Source organism: Rana temporaria, chromosome 2 (assembly GCF_905171775.1).
Source record: "Rana temporaria chromosome 2, aRanTem1.1, whole genome shotgun sequence".
Lineage (NCBI taxonomy): Eukaryota > Metazoa > Chordata > Amphibia > Anura > Ranidae > Rana > Rana temporaria.
Window position 1 is genome coordinate 273,365,682 of NC_053490.1, and position 17,447 is coordinate 273,383,128.

General features: G+C 41.5%; 1 long non-coding RNA gene across 1 annotated transcript; it reads right to left on the reverse strand.

Moving 5' to 3' along the window:
• Window positions 1–13,906: 13,906 nt before the first annotated feature.
• On the reverse strand, window positions 13,907–15,949 carry LOC120926809. The gene is made up of 2 exons (XR_005746992.1): window positions 15,770–15,949; window positions 13,907–15,214 (listed from the first exon to the last, which is right to left on the reverse strand). It is a non-coding gene; the product is annotated as an uncharacterized LOC120926809 (long non-coding RNA).
• Between the last annotated feature and the right edge of the window lie 1,498 nt (window positions 15,950–17,447).

Consider the following 17,447-nt stretch of genomic DNA (forward strand, 5'->3'; position numbering starts at 1 on the left):
CCGGACCGGACCGATGATCACCCGTCACTGGAGAGATCATCCGTCGCTGGATAGAAGACAACGTTGGAGCGGGGGGCCGGGCCGAGAGTGGATTCACATCGCTGGATTTTTTTTTTTTTTTTTATTAATAAAGGATTTTTTTCTACGGTGTCTGTGTGTTTTTTTTTTTAACTATTTACACTTCCTTCATGAAATGGTAGAGGTACAGTGTACCCCATTACCAATTCACATAGGGGGGGGCAGGATCTGGGGGTCCCCTTTGTTAAAGGGGTCTTCCAGATTTTGATAAGCCCCCCACCCGCAGACCCCCACAACCACCGGGCAAGGGTTGTGGGGATGAGGCCCTTGTCCCCATCAACATGGGGACATTCTCCCCATGTTGAGGGCATGTGGCCTGGTGCGGTTCAGGAGAGGGGGGGGGCTGCACTCTGTCCACCCCTCTTTTCTGCGGCCGGCCAGGTTAACGTGCTCGGATAAGGGTCTGGTGTGGATTTTTGGGGGAACTCCACGCTATTTTTTTTTTAATTTGGAGTGGAGTTCCCCTTAAAATCCACACCAGACCTGAAGGGTCTGGTATGGATATTTGGGGGGAACCCCACGTCATTTTTTTTTTAATTGACAGCGGGGTTCCCCTTAATATCCATATCAGACCTGAAGGGCCTGTTAATGGAATTTGGGGGGACCCCCAGCTTTTTTATTTGTATTTTTTATGAATGAATCATCTCTGTAATTGCCAGAGCCGACAATTCATTAGAGCCGCAAAGCCGGTTTTAAATGCCTTTTTTTCTTTCAGAAATGACACTTTGTGCAGGGACAGTTCTTTGTACGGGAAACATGCGCTTTTTCACATGCTGACTTTACACTCCCCCTAGGTACGAAATTTAAAGTAATATTACACTTTTATTGTTTCACTTTTAGCATTATTAAATTCACTGCTCCTGAAAAAACGTCCGTTTTTTAAAACTTTTTTTTGCATTGATACATGTTTCCTGGGACAGGACCCAGGTCCCCAAACACTTTTTAGGACAATAAATTGCATATTAGCCTTTAAAATTAACACTTTAGATTTCTCCCATAGACTTTAACAGGGTGTTCCGCGGCTTTTCGAATTTGCCGCGAACACCCCTAATTGTTCATTGTTCCCCGAACAGGCGAACAGGCAATGTTCGAGTCGAACATGTTTTAGACTCAAACTCGAAGCTCATCCCTAGTGGACAGGTGTCTTTTATACACATAATGAGTTTTCATTAGGAGCACCTTCTTAAATTGACAGGACGCACCCTCGCACGTCACTGGGAAAGCCCGGTCGCCCCGATCGCTGGACCGGACCACTGATCACCCATCGCTGGAGAGATCATCCGTCGCTGGATAGAAGACAACGTTGGAGCGGGGGGCCGGGCCGAGAGTGGATTCACATCGCTGGATTTTTTTTTTTTATTAATAAAGGATTTTTTTCTACGGTGTCTGTTTTTTTTACATGCCATTGCCAACAGCATCAAAACAAATATGCATGCAAAGTTTTAGGGCACATTCACACCTGTCTGCTTTAATGTGCTGGGTTAAGTTAACCTATTCATTTTCTGTGGGCTATCAATTCACAACAGCAGACAGAAAAACATACCTCAAATATTTTTTCTGATGCATCTCTTCACAATGAATGGTAGTGCGTTACCATGTTTTGCAGTACACTGCAATGTAGGTTCACTGTGCAATTTAGAACAATGTCTGCTAAAATTCTTGGAGGATTAATATTTTTTTCAACACAACTGGATTCATACAGGCTTTAGAAAGGCAATAGAGATATGGGATGCTATGGAGATTAATACTGCTGAGGCTGGTGGGAGAACTAAGTCGACAATGGCAGCTCCTATTTTTATAAATTTGATAGGTTTCATTTAAAGACATTTTCTGCTCACAAGGAAATGCATACCCTTAACTCTGTCTCTATGTAATAACGTCTCATACCAAATCACAAGTAACAACAGGATAAAACACTTAATTATTTGCTCAGTGAAGCAAAAGTCCAACCATTTACTGGAAATGAGGAAACAAATTCTCTTAAAACGCTTGAAACAAAACTGATGGTTTTAACCATCTCTAAGAACGATAATGCTAATCTTGATTCCATTACATAAAAAATTCAAATGAAGCATATTAAAAAAAAAAAAAAATGCATACACAGGGTTATATTATTCAGTGAAAACAATTAGAAGATAACGAGAGGTTAAAAAAAAAAAAAAAAAAAGTTAAAATCTAAATTTGAAAAAAGCCTCCTTACTGATCAGCTATGAAGGTTTTTGTAGTAAAGTGAGGGGAAAAAAGCATTTGATACCCTTCTGATTTTGTATGTTTGTTCATCGACAAAATGATCAATTTATAAATTTTAATGGTAGGTTTATTTTAACAATGATAGACAGAATAACAGGACATGGGGACATAGGAGCTAAATTAAGGAAAGGGACCTCCAAGGTAGTATTCTTAGAAATATTGCCGGTACCTTGAGCCACACCAGAAAGGCAGACAGAGATTAGGGAAGTAAACAAGTGGCTGAGGAGCTGGTGTAGAAAGGAGGGGTTTGGGTTCCTGGAGAACTGGGACAACTTCTCAGACGGTTAACAGCTCTATAGAAGGGACAGACTGCACATAAATGAGTAGGGTGAAGATCTGCTGGGAGTGAAGCTGTCCGAAAAGCTAGAGGGGCCTTTAAACTAGGTGACGGGGGAGGGGGGGGTTCCAGAGGTAGAGATAGTCAGCGCGGAACATATTCCAGAGGGTAGAATTGGGGGGCATTAGTGGTAGGTTGACTAAAGCACTTAAATCCGAGGCACGTATAGTCATGTCCTATTTGCAACCCCAGAGCACCCAATAAGGAGATAGTATGCAATCAGTCTAAACTACGTGGCATGTTCACCAATGCCAGGAGTCTTGGGGACAAGATGGGAGAACTAGAGTTACTGTTGTACAAGGAGGATTCAGATTTTGTAGGAATTACAGAGACTTGGTTCAACAGCTCTCATGATTGGCTGGAAACCATTCAAGGGTAGTCCCTATATCGCAGAAATAGAGAGGGTAAAAAGGGGGGGGGAGATGCCTGTATATCAAAAATTATGTACAAGTGAATGTGAAAGATGACATCACTGAGGGAGCAAGGGAGGAGGTGAAATTCTTATGGGTAGAGCGACAAAGGGAGGAAACAAAGTAATACTGGGAGTATGCTATAGGTCCCTGCAGGCTAACCAGAGGGAGGAGGCGGAGGCGGACCTCCTATCGCAATTTGTAATAGCGGCAAGAATGGGAAGTGTCATTATAATGGAGGATTTTAATTATACAGACTGAGTAGAAGGAACCGCGCATTCATCGAAGGCTCGCCAGATCCTAAATGTCTTGCAAGACAATTTCATGGGTCAGATGGTAAACGCACCAACTAGAAAAAAAAACGTTACTAGACTTACTGATTACAAATACAGACCTGATCCCAGATGTGGAAATACGTGGCAATTTAGGAAACAGCGATCACGTGTCAATTCTTTTTTTTTGTATAAATCACACAAATAGAAAAACATAAGGGGAATACAAAGACACTGAATTTCAAAAGAGCCAACTTCCCTAAACTACGATCCTTGCTAAAAGATAATTGGGATAAAATCTTAGAAACAAAGAACACAGAGGAAAAATGGGTATGCTTTAAGAGCATATTAAATAAGGGCATTAGCCAGTGCATCCCAATAGGAAATAAATGTAAAAGCACCAAGAAAAGTCCTGGGGGGCTTAACTTCAATGTAAAAATGCATATAAAAGCAAAGGAGAAGGCCTTCAAAAAAATACAAGGCTGAGGGATCATTATAAGCGTTCCAGCTTTACAAAGAATGCAAAAAGAAATGTCAGGCCCCTTTCACATTGAGGAGTTTTTCAGGCGGTACAGCGCTAAAAATAGCGCTGCTATCCCGCCTGAAAAACTCCTTCACTGCAAACTCAATGTGAAAGCCCGAAGGCTTTCACACTGAGGCGATGCACTGGCGGGAGACAAAAAAATCTCCTGTCAGCAGCATCTTTGGAGCGGTGAGAGGAGCGGCATGTATACCGCTCCATCCCATTGAAAACAATTATTAACCCTTTATCGACCGCTAGCGGGGGTTAATACCGCACCGATAGCGGCTGATTCCCACGGCAATCCCGGCGGTATATCGCCGCTATTTTTAGCGGCGATATACCGCCACTGCGACTACAGGTCCAATGTGAAAGGGGCCTAAGGGTGAAATCAGGGCGGCTAAGATAGAACACGAAAGGCAAATAGAGGAGAGTAAAAAAAATCCCAAGAAATTCTTCAAGTACATACAGTTGCAATAAAAAGTATGTGAACCCTTTTGAATGATATGGATTTCTGCACAAATTAGTCATAAAATGTGATCGGATCTTCATCCAAGTCACAACAATAGACAATCACAGTCTGCTTAAACTAATAACACACAAAGAATTAAATGTTACCATGTTTTTATTGAACACACCATGTAAACATTTACAGTGAAGGTGGAAAAAGTATGTGAACCCTTGGATTTAATAACTGGTTGAACCTCCTTTGGCAGCAATAACTTCAACCAAACGTTTCCTGTAGTTGCAGATCAGACGTGCACAATGGTAAGGAGTAATTCTTGACCATTCCTCTTTACAGATTTCAGTTCAGCAATATTCTTGGGATGTCTGGTGTGAATGGCTTTCTTGAGGTCAAGCCACAGCATCTCAAATCGGGTTGAGGTCAGGACTCTGACTGGGCCACTCCAGAAGGCGTATTTTCTTCTGTTTAAGCCATTCTGTTGTTTATTTACTTTTATGCTTTGGGTCGTTGTCCTGTTGCAACACCCATCTTCTGTTGAGCTTCAGCTGGTGGACAGATGGCCTTAAGTTCTCCTGCAAAATGTCTTGATAAACTTGGTGATTCATTTTTCCTTTGATGATAGCAATCCGTCCAGGCCCTGACGCAGCAAAGCAGCCCCAAACCATTATACCCCCACCAACATACTTCACAGTTGGGATGAGGTTTTGATGTTGGTGTGCTGTGCTTCATTTTCTCCATACATATTGTTGTGTGTTTCTTCCAAACAACTCAACTTTGGTTTCATCTGTCCACAGAATATTTTGCCAGTACTGCTGTGAAACATCCAGGTGCTCTTGTACAAACTGTAAACGTGCAGCAATGTTTTTTTTTGGACAGCAGTGGCTTCCTCTGTGGTATCCTCCCATGAAATCCATTCTTGTTTAGTATTTTACGTATCGTAGATTCGCTAACAGTGATGTTAGCATATGCCAGAGACTTTTGTAAGTCTTTAACTGACACTCTAGGATTCTTCTTCACCTCATTGAGCAGTCTGCGCTGTGCTCTTGAAGTCATCTTTACAGGATGGCCACTCCTAGGGAGAGTAGCAGCAGTGCTGGACTTTCTCCAATTACAAACTGTGACGGTATTAGAATGATATCCCCGTCAAGCATTCCCTTCTTCCCATAAAAGCAAATCACCCCAATATTCCACGAGGAGGAATATTCCTGGGATCGCCCAATAAGCCACACATGAGTCAGAGCTTACTGCTGGAACAAGACACTTTAATGGCAGCATGCTACCAGGTATATATGCAGTTTACAAGCTAAATCCTCAATCAAAGAACAATGAAATCTCCACCCCCTTTCCACACACAGTGGGGGCTCTCATACAGATTATAGGCAGACACTTCGGCGACGACTCTGAAGACACATTTCTTTAGATAATGACATCAGTGAAGGTAATTACTAGTTGTAACAGAATACGTTATCTAGACAGCTTGGCCCCGCATATAGAGTAATTACCACAATGAAGCAATCAGAATAATTAACATGAGCCCCTTCTAATCACAGTAAACAGTAAACACAGTGCTCCTTTACACAACACACTAGATCAATTACCCTTTCATACACAGCATTACTAGCAGGGAGAATTAACTGAAGCATATCCTTCACACAAACAATTTGTCTTAACGTGGACTGATGAACAGCAAGGCTTTTTGAGATACTTTTATAACCCTTTCCAGCTTTATGCAAGTCAACAATTCTTAATCGTAGGTCTTCTGAGAGCTGTTTTGTGTAAGGCATCATTCACATCAGGCAATGCTTCTTGTGAAAAGCAAACCCAGAACTGGTGTTTGTTTTTTTATAGGGCAGCGTGGCTGTAACCAACACCTCCAATCTCATCTCATTGATTGGCTGCCACCTCACTCCGAATAGCTCTTGGAGATGTCATTAGTCTAGGGGTTCACATACTTTTTCCACCTGCACTGTAAATGTTTACATGGTGTGTTCAATAAAAACATGGTAACATTTAATTCCTTGTGTGTTATTAGTTTAAGCAGACTGTGATTGTCTATTGTTGTGACTTAGATGAAGATCAGATCACATTTTATGACCAATTTGTGCAGAAATCCATATCATTCCAAAAGGGTTCACATACTATTTACAGTTGCAATAAAAAAGTAAGAAAGGGAGGTCAGAACATATTGGTCCCATTAAGAATGATGAAAGGAATCTGGTTACTAAGGATGGAGAGATGGCGAAAGTACTGAATTTATTCTTCTCAGTCTTCATGAGGAAATCGGAGGGCTTCAGTAACCAAAACTGCAATGTTTATCCTCATGTCACAGGAAGCACAGAATTAGAAATATACTTGAAAAGCTTAACATTAATAAGTCACTGAGACCAGATGGCTTGCACCAGAGGGTCCTTAAGGATCTCAGTCAAGTAAATTGCCAGACCATTGTTCCTAATTTTTACAAAAAGTCTACTGACTGGAATGGTACTAACTGATTAGAGAAAATTCAATGTAGCACCAATATTTAAAAAAGGGCCAAGATGCATCCCTGGGAATTACAGACCAATTAGCCTAACATCAATTGTATGCAAGCACTTGGAGGGGATGATGAGGGACTATATACAAGATTTTAGTAATGACAACAGTATTATTAGCAGTAATCAGAATGGATTCATGAAGAATCATTCTTGCCAAACCAATCTATTACCTTCTATGAGGAGGTGAGCTGCCATCTAGATAAAGGAAGGCCCTTTATCTAGCTAAAGGAAGTCATGGTGTATCTGGATTTTACAAAAGCATTTGATACAATTCCCCATAAATGTTTACTGTACAAAGTAAGGTCCGTTGGCATGGACCATAGGGTGAGTACATGGATTGAAAACTGGCTACAGGGGCGAGTTCAGAGGGTAGTGATAAATAGAGAGTCCTCGGAATGGTCCGGGATGGAAAGTGGGGTCCCCCAGTGTTCTGTCCTGGGATCAATCCTATTTAATTTTTTCATAAACGACCTGGAGGATGGGAAAAACAGCTCAATCTCTATATTTGCAGACGATACTAAGCTAAGCAGGGCAATAACTTCTCTGCAGGATGTGGAAACCTTGCAATAAGATCTAAAAAAAATTATAAATATTAAATAAATATTGGGGTGGGCAACTACATGGCAAATGAGGTTTAATGTAGAAAAAAAATGCATTTGGATGGCAAAAATATGAATGCAATCTACTCACTAGGGGCAGAACTCTGGGGGAATCTAGGATGGAAAAGGACCTGGTCCTAGTAGATGGCAGGCTCAGCAATGGCATGCAATGCCAAGCTGCTGCAAGCAAACAGAATATTAGCATGCATTAAAAAATGGATTAACTCCAGAGATAAAACGATAATTCTCCCACTCTACAAGACTCAGGTCCGGTGTAGTTTCACATTCCGCTCCCTATCACAGATTGCCCTGGAAGTGATGTTGCATCGCCGCCATCTTGCTACACCCCACACCACTGCACAGTAATGATAGAGTGTGAAGGGGGCAAGCGGACATCTTGTTACACCCACCAGAGTTTTAGATTTCACAGTTATTTTCAACACAAAACTGAGCTTATATGCTTAACCACTTGACCACTGGGCACGAAAACCCCCTTAATCACCAGACCAATTTTCAGCTTTCGGTGCTCTCACAATTTGAATGACAATTACTCAGTCATACAACATTGTACCCATCTGAAATTTTTGTCCTTTTTTTCCCACAAATAGAGCTTTCTTTTGGTGGTATTTGATCACCTCTGCGGTTTTTATTTTTTGCGCTATAAAAGAAAAAAGACTGAAAATTCTGTAAAAAAAAAAAAAAAAATCTAGTTTCTGTCATATTAGCAGGTTATTTCTCACACACAGCATATGCATACTACAAATTACACCCCAAAACACATTCTGCTATTCCTCCCGAGTATAGCGATACCACATGTTTGCGACTTTTACACAGCGTGGCCACATAGAGAGGCCCAACATGCAGGGAGCACCATCAGGCGTTCTGGAGCACCCAGGCCAATTCTGACATTTCTCTCCTACATGTAAAAATCATCATTTATTTGCTAAAAAAATTACATAGAAACCCAAAACATTATATATGCTTTTTTTTCAAAGACCCTAGAGAATACAATGGCGGTTGTTGCAACTTTTTATCTTGCACGGTATTTTCGCAGCAATTTTTTGAACGCGTGTTTTTAAAAAAAAAACAGTTTTGTGCTTAAAAAAAAAAAAAACAGTAAAGTTAGCCCAATGTTTTTGCATAATATGAAAGATGAAGTTACGCCGAGTAAATAGATACCCAACATGTCACCCTTCAAAATTGCACACGCTCGTGAAATTGCGCCAAACGTTGCTACTTAAAAATCCCCATAGGCGACGTATTGCAAGGTATTGGAGTATTGAGGGTATTGCGGAGTATTAGGGGGGTATTGCAGAGTATGGGGGGGGTATTGCAGAGTATGGGGGGGGTATTGCAGAGTATGGGGGGGGGTATTGCAGAGTATGGGGGGGGTATTGCAGAGTATGGGGGGGGTATTGCAGAGTATGGGGGGGGTATTGCAGAGTATGGGGGGGGTATTGCAGAGTATGGGGGGGGGGTATTGCAGAGTATGGGGGGGGGTATTGCAGAGTATGGGTGGGTATTGCAGAGTATGGGGGGGTGGGTATTGCAGAGTATGGGTGGGTGGGTATTGCAGAGTATGGGGGGGTGGGTATTGCAGAGTAAAATAAAAAAAATGATGAGTGCAATACTCTGCAATACCCCACCCCATACTCTGCAATACCCCACCCCATACTCTGCAATACCCCACCCCATACTCTGCAATACCCACCCCCCCAGGGTGGGTATTGCAGAGTATGGGGTGGGGTATTGCAGAGTATGGGGTGGGGTATTGCAGAGTATTGCACTCATCATTCTTTTTTTTTTACTGCAGAGTATTGCGCAGGGATGGCTGGATCTGTGACTGCAATTGTCACAGATCCAGCCCACAGTGCGGCGGCTGCTGCTGCCGCCCGATCCCCCCCCCCTCCCTCTCCTCTCACACTGTACCGAACGGTACAGAGAGGAGAGGGAGGAACCGGCGTCATTACATGACGCCGGTTTGTTTACAAGTGATCGCGCCGTCATTGGACGGCGCGATCACGTGGTAAGGAGCCGCTTCCATTGGCTCCTTACCGCGAGTGCTGTTGCTGCGGGTCCCGTAGACCCGGCGAGCACCGGCGATCGCGTGTGCGCGCCCGCTCGGGCGCGCACAACGCAGTCTCTGGGAGGACGTACATTGACGCCCTCCTAGAGTACAGGAACCGCTCTGTAGCCGTATTTTGGCTATAGGGCGGTTACCAACTGGTTAAAGAGGGGGTTCACCCTAAAACAATTTTTTTTTTCTAGCATTAAAATAGGCATAGTAGCGCGAGCTACAGTATGCCTGTATTTATTTTTTTAGCCCCGTACTCACTGTGCAATCGTATAGATAAGATTCCGACTCCCCGCAGGGAATGGGCGTTCCTATCCAGAGGGAGCATGATTGACGGCCGGATATGGCGCGTCACGCTTCTCCGGAAATAGGCGAAATAGGACTTGGCGCTTCACGGCGCCTGCGCATAGTCTGTGCGCAGGCGCCGTGAAGAGCCGAGACCTACTCCTGCTATCTTCGGGGAGCGTGACGTGCCATAGCCGGCCGTCAATCATGCTCCCTCTGGATAGGAACGCCCATTCCCCGCGGGGAGTCGGAATCTTATCTATACGATTGCACAGTGAGTACGGGGCTAAAAAAATAAATACAGGCATACTGTAGATCGCGCTACTATGCCTAATTTAATGCTAAAATGTTGGTAATGAGGGTGAACCACCGCTTTAAATACAGTGTTTGTAAATCCAACAGACTGTTTATATGTTAAATGTGAAAATCAGGAGGTGTTTTGTCACATCAGCAAACATGTAAGGTCAGCAGGTTTGCTGCTGCTTTAAAAATGTAACATGTAATAAGTCCGTTGGATTACCTAATACTGTATTTAAGGATATAAGCTCTGTTTTGTGTTGAAAATAACTGTGAAATCTAAAACTCCGGTGGGTGTAACAAGATGTCCGCTTGCCCCCTTCTCACTCTATCATTACTGTGCAAAAGTGTGGGGTGTAGCAAGATGGCGGCGATGAAACGTCACTTCCGGAGCAATCTGTGATGGGGAGCCGAATGTGACAAGTCACCGGTCACACATGGGAGTATGCTGTCCGGTTCTGGGCACCAGTCCTCAGGAAGGATGTGCTGGAACTAGAGATAGTCCATAGAAGGGCAACAAAACTAATACAGGGACTGGAGAATCTTAGTTATGAGGAAAGGTTACGAGCACTGAACTTGTTCTCTCTATAGGAGGAGACACTTGAGAGGGGATATGATTTCAAAGTACAAATACCATACTGGTGACCCCACAATAGGGATAAAACTTTTGCACGAAATGGAATTTAATAAGACACGCGGCCAGTCACTAAAATTAGAAGAAAAGAAGTTTAACCCTAAACTCAATACAGGGTTCTTTACTGTTATGCCTTGTACACACAATCAGTTTTCCCCAACCAGAAAAGTGTGATGTGAGCTTTTTGTCAGGAATTCTGACCGTGTGTATGCTCCATCACACTTTTTCTGTCAGAATTCCAGCCAAGAAAAGATTGAGAGCAGGATCTCAATTTTCATGACAGGAAAAATTCTTGTCGCGAATCGGGTTCGTCCGTATTACGACACGCAAAAAAGTGCATATGCTCAGAATCAAGCAGAAGAGCCTATTGAACTTCATTGATCTTGGCTCGTCGTACTTGTTGTACATCACCGCGTTCTTGATGCTCGGAATTTCAGACAAGATTAGTGTGACTGTGTGTATCCAAGACAAATTACAGCCGTTTTCCTGCTGAAAAAAAACAACACGGTTTCCTGTCGGAAAAAATGATTGTGTGTACAGGGCATAAGAGCGGTTAGGATGTGGAATTCTCTTCCACAGGCAGTGGTCTCATAACGGAGCATCGATAATTTAAAAAAAATATATTAGATAAGCACCTGAACGACCACAACATACAGGGATATACAACGTAATACTGACAAAAAATAAATAAAAAATAAATCACATAGGTTGGACTTGATGGTCTTTTTTCAACCTTGCCTACTATGTAACAGCAAGAAAATCCAGAAACACGCATTTCAAAAAAGTTATTAATTGATTTGCATTTTAATGAGTAAAATAAGTATTTGACCCTTTCGCAAAACATGACCTTGTTGGCAATCACAGAGGTCAGACGTTTCTTGTAGTTGGCCACCAGGTTTATACACATCTCAGGAGGGATTTTGTCCTACTCCTCTTTGCAGATCCTTTCTAAGTCATTTAAGTGGATGTAAACCCTCACATACTGTATACCCAGTGACGTGAACAGCCTCAGATGATACACAGAGATGAGACAAACCCTCTCACATAATTTTTACATGCATATGTGCGGTCTTCAGCTTGCTATATTCTTTAGAATTCTTACATCAGTTTAGAATTTTCACTTCCTCGTTCAGCAGTAGGAGTGGATTCTTAGCTTACACTGGGAGACAGGTGATTGGAGGAAAGGCACACACTCCCATTCCACATTGGCAGAACAGATACTTTCAGAGCTGTGCTGTGACAAGACAAGCTCTCTGCTAATCTATTTATAGAAATCTCCCATGACACACATTTTCAGCTGCTTTTATCTCCCGTCTCCAAGAACTTGTTATACCAATAATAGATGTTATACTGAGAACAGCAGAAAGACTCAGGACTTAGTGCTTTATAGAGCGATAAGAAAACACTATAGATATATGTGCCTAGGTAAAATTTCATGAAATCGGGTTTACATCCAAAGTATACAAAACAGAAAGGAGTGGGTGATCTATGGGAAAGGTTCTGTGTGTATAGCATCTCCACTCCTCTTTTGGGATGAAAAACGTCACTATCTCCATGTGGAGAAGCCTCCCAGGCTCCAGCTAAATGGCCGCCGGATGTCTGGCTTTTATGCCCCTTCCGCCCCCTAGCAAGTGACATGATTGTTATGCTATATCCAACTTCAATATTACTTATGCCCTAGACTTAATTCTGTCCTGTGTCGATTGTGCCCCTTCTATGATTGACCCAAAGCATGGGTATGTGTGGGGGATTGGGGCCGTGCCCTTGGGCTTTTAGGTAAATCGTTGAGCCCCCTGACTCTCTGGGATCGTCCCCACTCCATCTCTGGCCCTTGATTCCATCTGGGGGCATGTAATGCGAACATGTCAGAATGATTTATTTATTTGTACGAATTGTGATAATTTCTTCATTTAGTCATGTTATCAGCACTTAAATACTTCCTAAAGAAGCCACTTTGACGAAACGTGTAGAAGATATAAGTGCGTTTGAAATCAAACATAATGTGATCTAATTACTTGTCATATATATGCAATTTGTTTACAGGTTGAGCACAGGTTCACACGGGGTACGATTTGCTTCGATTTGAAATGCGATTTCACATGTGAAATCGCATCTCAAATCGGCGGCATTTGCCGGCAATGACACCGTCCTAATCGGTGCGACGCCGCATCTGCGGCGCTGCACCGATTTCAAAAAGTAGTTCCTGTACTACTTTTTGCGATTTCGGGCCGCGATTTACATAGACATCTGTGCAGAAACCTGCACAGATGTCTCTTAAATCGCGGCCGAAATCGGGACTGCCAGCGGGAGTGAAGCCGTTGGCTTCACTCCCGCAGCCCAGTGTGAACCAGGGCTTAAAGTTTTTAATCTTTGTACAAAAAATTATTGTTTTTATATTACCCTTGTTTGTGGCCTCAAACAGCACCTTTGAAATCCCATCCTACTCATTCATTCTTTCCTTAATGATTTTAAAATGTTATTTTTCACTTAAAAGCGGAGGTTCACCCACAATCACAACTATAGTCTTACACAACCACTGCAATATGTACATGATCTTAAGGCACAAGATTTTTTTTTTCTCCATATGTTAATATTGCCGCCGTTTATAAAGCCGCAATGAAATGTGGGACACTTTGTCGTGCTTCCAAAGATACAGTGTGAGTCTCCGTGCGGCGAAATCTTGCGAGATTATACATGTCACGTGACGAGGGCGTCTCTAATTGCGCCATTTTAAGAAAGGGCATGCAGTTAAATAATGCCATTAGCAAGAGACTGAGCGGTGAATGCTGGGAGATCAGCATTCACCGCTTCCAGGAAGTGATTGCTTGTGGGCTTCACAATGCCCACAAGCAAAATGGAAACGTCATCACACAGATTTTAAAACTCCTTCTTTGCTGAGAAAACAGACAGCAATTATATACAGCTACCAGAGAAGTGAGTGTGTACCTTAATATTGTTATACCACAGTGAATGCTTGAGAAAAAAAAAAAAAAAAAAAAAGCTTGGCCGCGGAACCCCCGCTTTAAGAAAACCTCTACTTCCACAATTTTTAAACATATACTGAACAGAATTTCCTGGATTTATGACAGAAGTACTTTAAAAAAAAAATTATGCATTCACAAAATAAAGCTCTTTGGACATTAACACAGCCCTGTTTCAAAGAAATGGCTTAAAAGGCTTTATTCAAAGGCTTGAAAAGTATAACCATATGGTCTTTGGACATAAAATGGCATTCCGTTTCTTAGAACAATTTCCAGATAATTTTATTGTAGCGTGAAAGAATAAAAGGGTAAGATGAGGAACCTTTTATTTACCTGTGTATGTAGAATAATAAATATCAAACTTGGACTATATTTGAAAACAGTAATATAACCCTAGATAATTACATTTTTTAAAGAAACACTGAGTCGTTTTACTGTTTTGAAGTTTTTAAGAAAACCGGGGGTTTTATTCCTGGAAAGAAAAACACATTGCTCTTAGTAGCAACCCACCTTAATTGTATACATGGTTTTAGGTGGGATTCCCACGTTAAGAAGACACCAAATTTGGTCCAGTCCCTCAAGGAAGTTGAAATCTGTTCTCTGATTACATTTACTAGCTTAACATGCAATGGAGTCCTAATAAAAACACTCCAGTACTAAAACACCTTATTTACATGTAATAGTTGCCCACCTGTACTCTGCACAATGATATCAAATACATAACATACATACACAGTGGAGCTTAAGTACAAAGCTGCAGACTTTGCAAACTGTAACAAGAAACATAAATAAAAGATTTAATTGCGATGTCACAGCAAAAACAAACCTGCTTAAAATTATGATCAGCTGTAAAATAGTAATACAATAATGTACTGGTTAAGTCAGTCTGAAATGCTCCACAGAGCAATACCAAGACTAGTATTAGAAAAATTACTATAGCCCTGACAAAGTCAATGTATAATCAGTCTCATGTCCCACATAATCTAAAATCTATGTAGGTTTGTATTTTTATATTTTTTTTAGATAAACAAGCCAAAAAAAAAAAAAGGCATAAAAAAATCCATTTAATCAAGGGAATTTCCACATACTAGACATGACACAGTGTGTTAAAGTGGTTGTAAACCTCAGATATGACATACGAACAAAGCATATCACTCTATAGCATGTTCTTGTCTCAAAGCAGTAAATGTAATTTCTGCCCACTGCCTCATTACTCGATCAGCAAGAGTCATTTCTGACAAGCTTCTCTGACACCAAGAGAACAATGGTGACAGGGGAGGGCATAGTCTTGGATTGACAGCCTCAGCTCTGTTTCTGTGTGTTGTGTGAAGGTAAGAGGGGGAGGGTGACCCTTCCAATCAGCTCTTACAGCCCTCCTCATTTCAGCTTCCCGTCCCCTTCTTTTGAGAGAGGAGAGATCCTGTTTAAATGCTGCACTTTGAATTAATGTAGGGAAAGATAAACATGTACAACTTACCTAGGATAAACATTTTTAATCTCTGTGTATCACCTGAGGCAAGTCATTTTACTGGGTATATGCAAGACTTCACAACCACTTTAAGTCAAAACAGTGTTTTTGCAGGAAGAGACCTATATAGAAGTCCATTTACTCCTATGTAGTGCTAAATTTCTAGAATTAAAGTGACCCATGCCATTCCTCCTGCTTTCCTGTTTAACAATGCCTGTGCTTAGAGTCTGTTGTAAGCGGTTTATTGCTCCCACTCTCCTGTCACAGCTCTATTATTATTATTACACAGGAATTATAAAGCACCAAACAGTTCTCTCAATGCTTTACAATACAAAAGGAAGACAGTCAAGTTACAAAACAATTCAATACATGAGGGTTAGGAGGGCCTCATGACAGCTAACAATTTAAAAAAGAAAGGTCAAGTAATACAAAAAGGTAATAACTGTATCAGATGTGTTTATGTAGAAAAAAAAAAAGTAACATTTTTAGGCAACAGTGGGATAAACTTTCTTTAAATATATGAGTTTTCAAAGGCAGATAGAGACGAGCATGGGTCAAGATAACAAGGGAGGCTAGGGAGCTGAAGGTCTTAGGAGCCCTTACAATGACATCAAGCCTCTTTTGGCATTTAGTTAAAATGATTTGTTTTCAATTAGCTAAATTCAGCCAATATAAAAATGTAATATAGTTCCAGCCAATGGGGAAAAGGAAGGAAGGATTAAGAGTCGGTTCACACTAGGGCGACACGACTTCCAGCGCGACTTTCAGAGGCAACTCCGACACGACTTGAGCATGAACCACAGGGCGATCTGGGGCGATTTACAACACGACTTGAAGTCGTCTCCAGGACAGGAGACTTTCCAGTGGCCAATCAAACAACAATTAGCTCTAGGGGAGGGAGGGGGAGGGAGAGGTTTGCCTGAGAAATGTATGTTATCTTCCTGGAAAGTCGCTTCAGTTAAGACAGTGATCCGACTTGGATGCGACTTCCATTGAAATCAATGGGTACAAATCGCCTACAAGTCAGATTGAAGTAGTACAGGAACTTCTTTTTAAGTCGGAGCAACTCGAGTCGTGTGTATTAAAACCGCTCCCATTCACTTGTTGCATTGTTTTTCTCGACAGCGCGACTTGGGACGACTTCAAGTCGGATCCCAAGTCGCCCCTGTGTGAACCGGCTCTAAGGGGAAAAAGGAGAAAACAAAGTCATATTTCAGAGTTTCACAGCCGCTACTATAGGGACTACTAAAGAGCTGTGATATAGGGAGGAGAAAAAGCATTAATGAGCTTACCACAGCCTTTATGCACCAATACTGTTACACGCAATGGCATTGTTTACGTTATGTTTAATCAAAAAGAAAACCCAAACCCTTGCTATATGCAGCTTGTTTTTCCTGTATTTAAAAAAGGGTAACAACACTTTTGTGGGGAAAAAAATGCATTTTTTTTTATATAGCATATACAATTGCTACACAAGTCATATTGTAATTGAATGTTATTAGAAATTACCTTTCTGTTTCAATCTGCAGCTGCTGTAATTTTGTGTAAAATGCAATATGGCTACCTGGAGGTGTTCACACAGATAGTTTACAGGACGCCCCCCAGATATGTAATTTCCTACTTGTGTGATTTGCTTACTGATTTTCCCAGAAGTCTGCACTAAGATACAAGTCAGATTTTGGGCCTCCCAAGCTAAAAATAATAATAATTATTTTGTGATACTCTCCCAAAGGGAAATCGTGTCTAAATGATGCAGACCTTGCCACTATCCTCATTAGAACTCTGCAAATGCAGTAGCTAATGGATCAACGATCACTCCCATTAGATTCACTTTCAACATGGAAACAGACACAAACAGCTATTTCTTCAGAATAACAAAAAGGTAGGAATCTGCAACAAAGTTTGTTAAAATCCCTGCAATGTACATAGATCACCCAGAAGGGATTGTTTTTTTCTCAACAAAAGTGGAGTTACTCTTGAAGTGGTTTTCTCTCAAGATGCTCTGGCCATATCCTTATAGCCTATCTCCAGGATAAGCTCCAATTTCCAGGAATGTTAGTTTTTTTTTTAACCACTTGACTAACCCTTTACGATCAGGTCCTCTTTCAGTGCTTTAGTAGTTTGGCCAGCAATTACTCTTTCAAGCAACACACTACCCAAATTAATTGTATCTCATCTTTTGGTGGTATTTAATAAAACACTGCTTTTTAACTATAGTAAAAAGAAGACCAAAAAATAAATA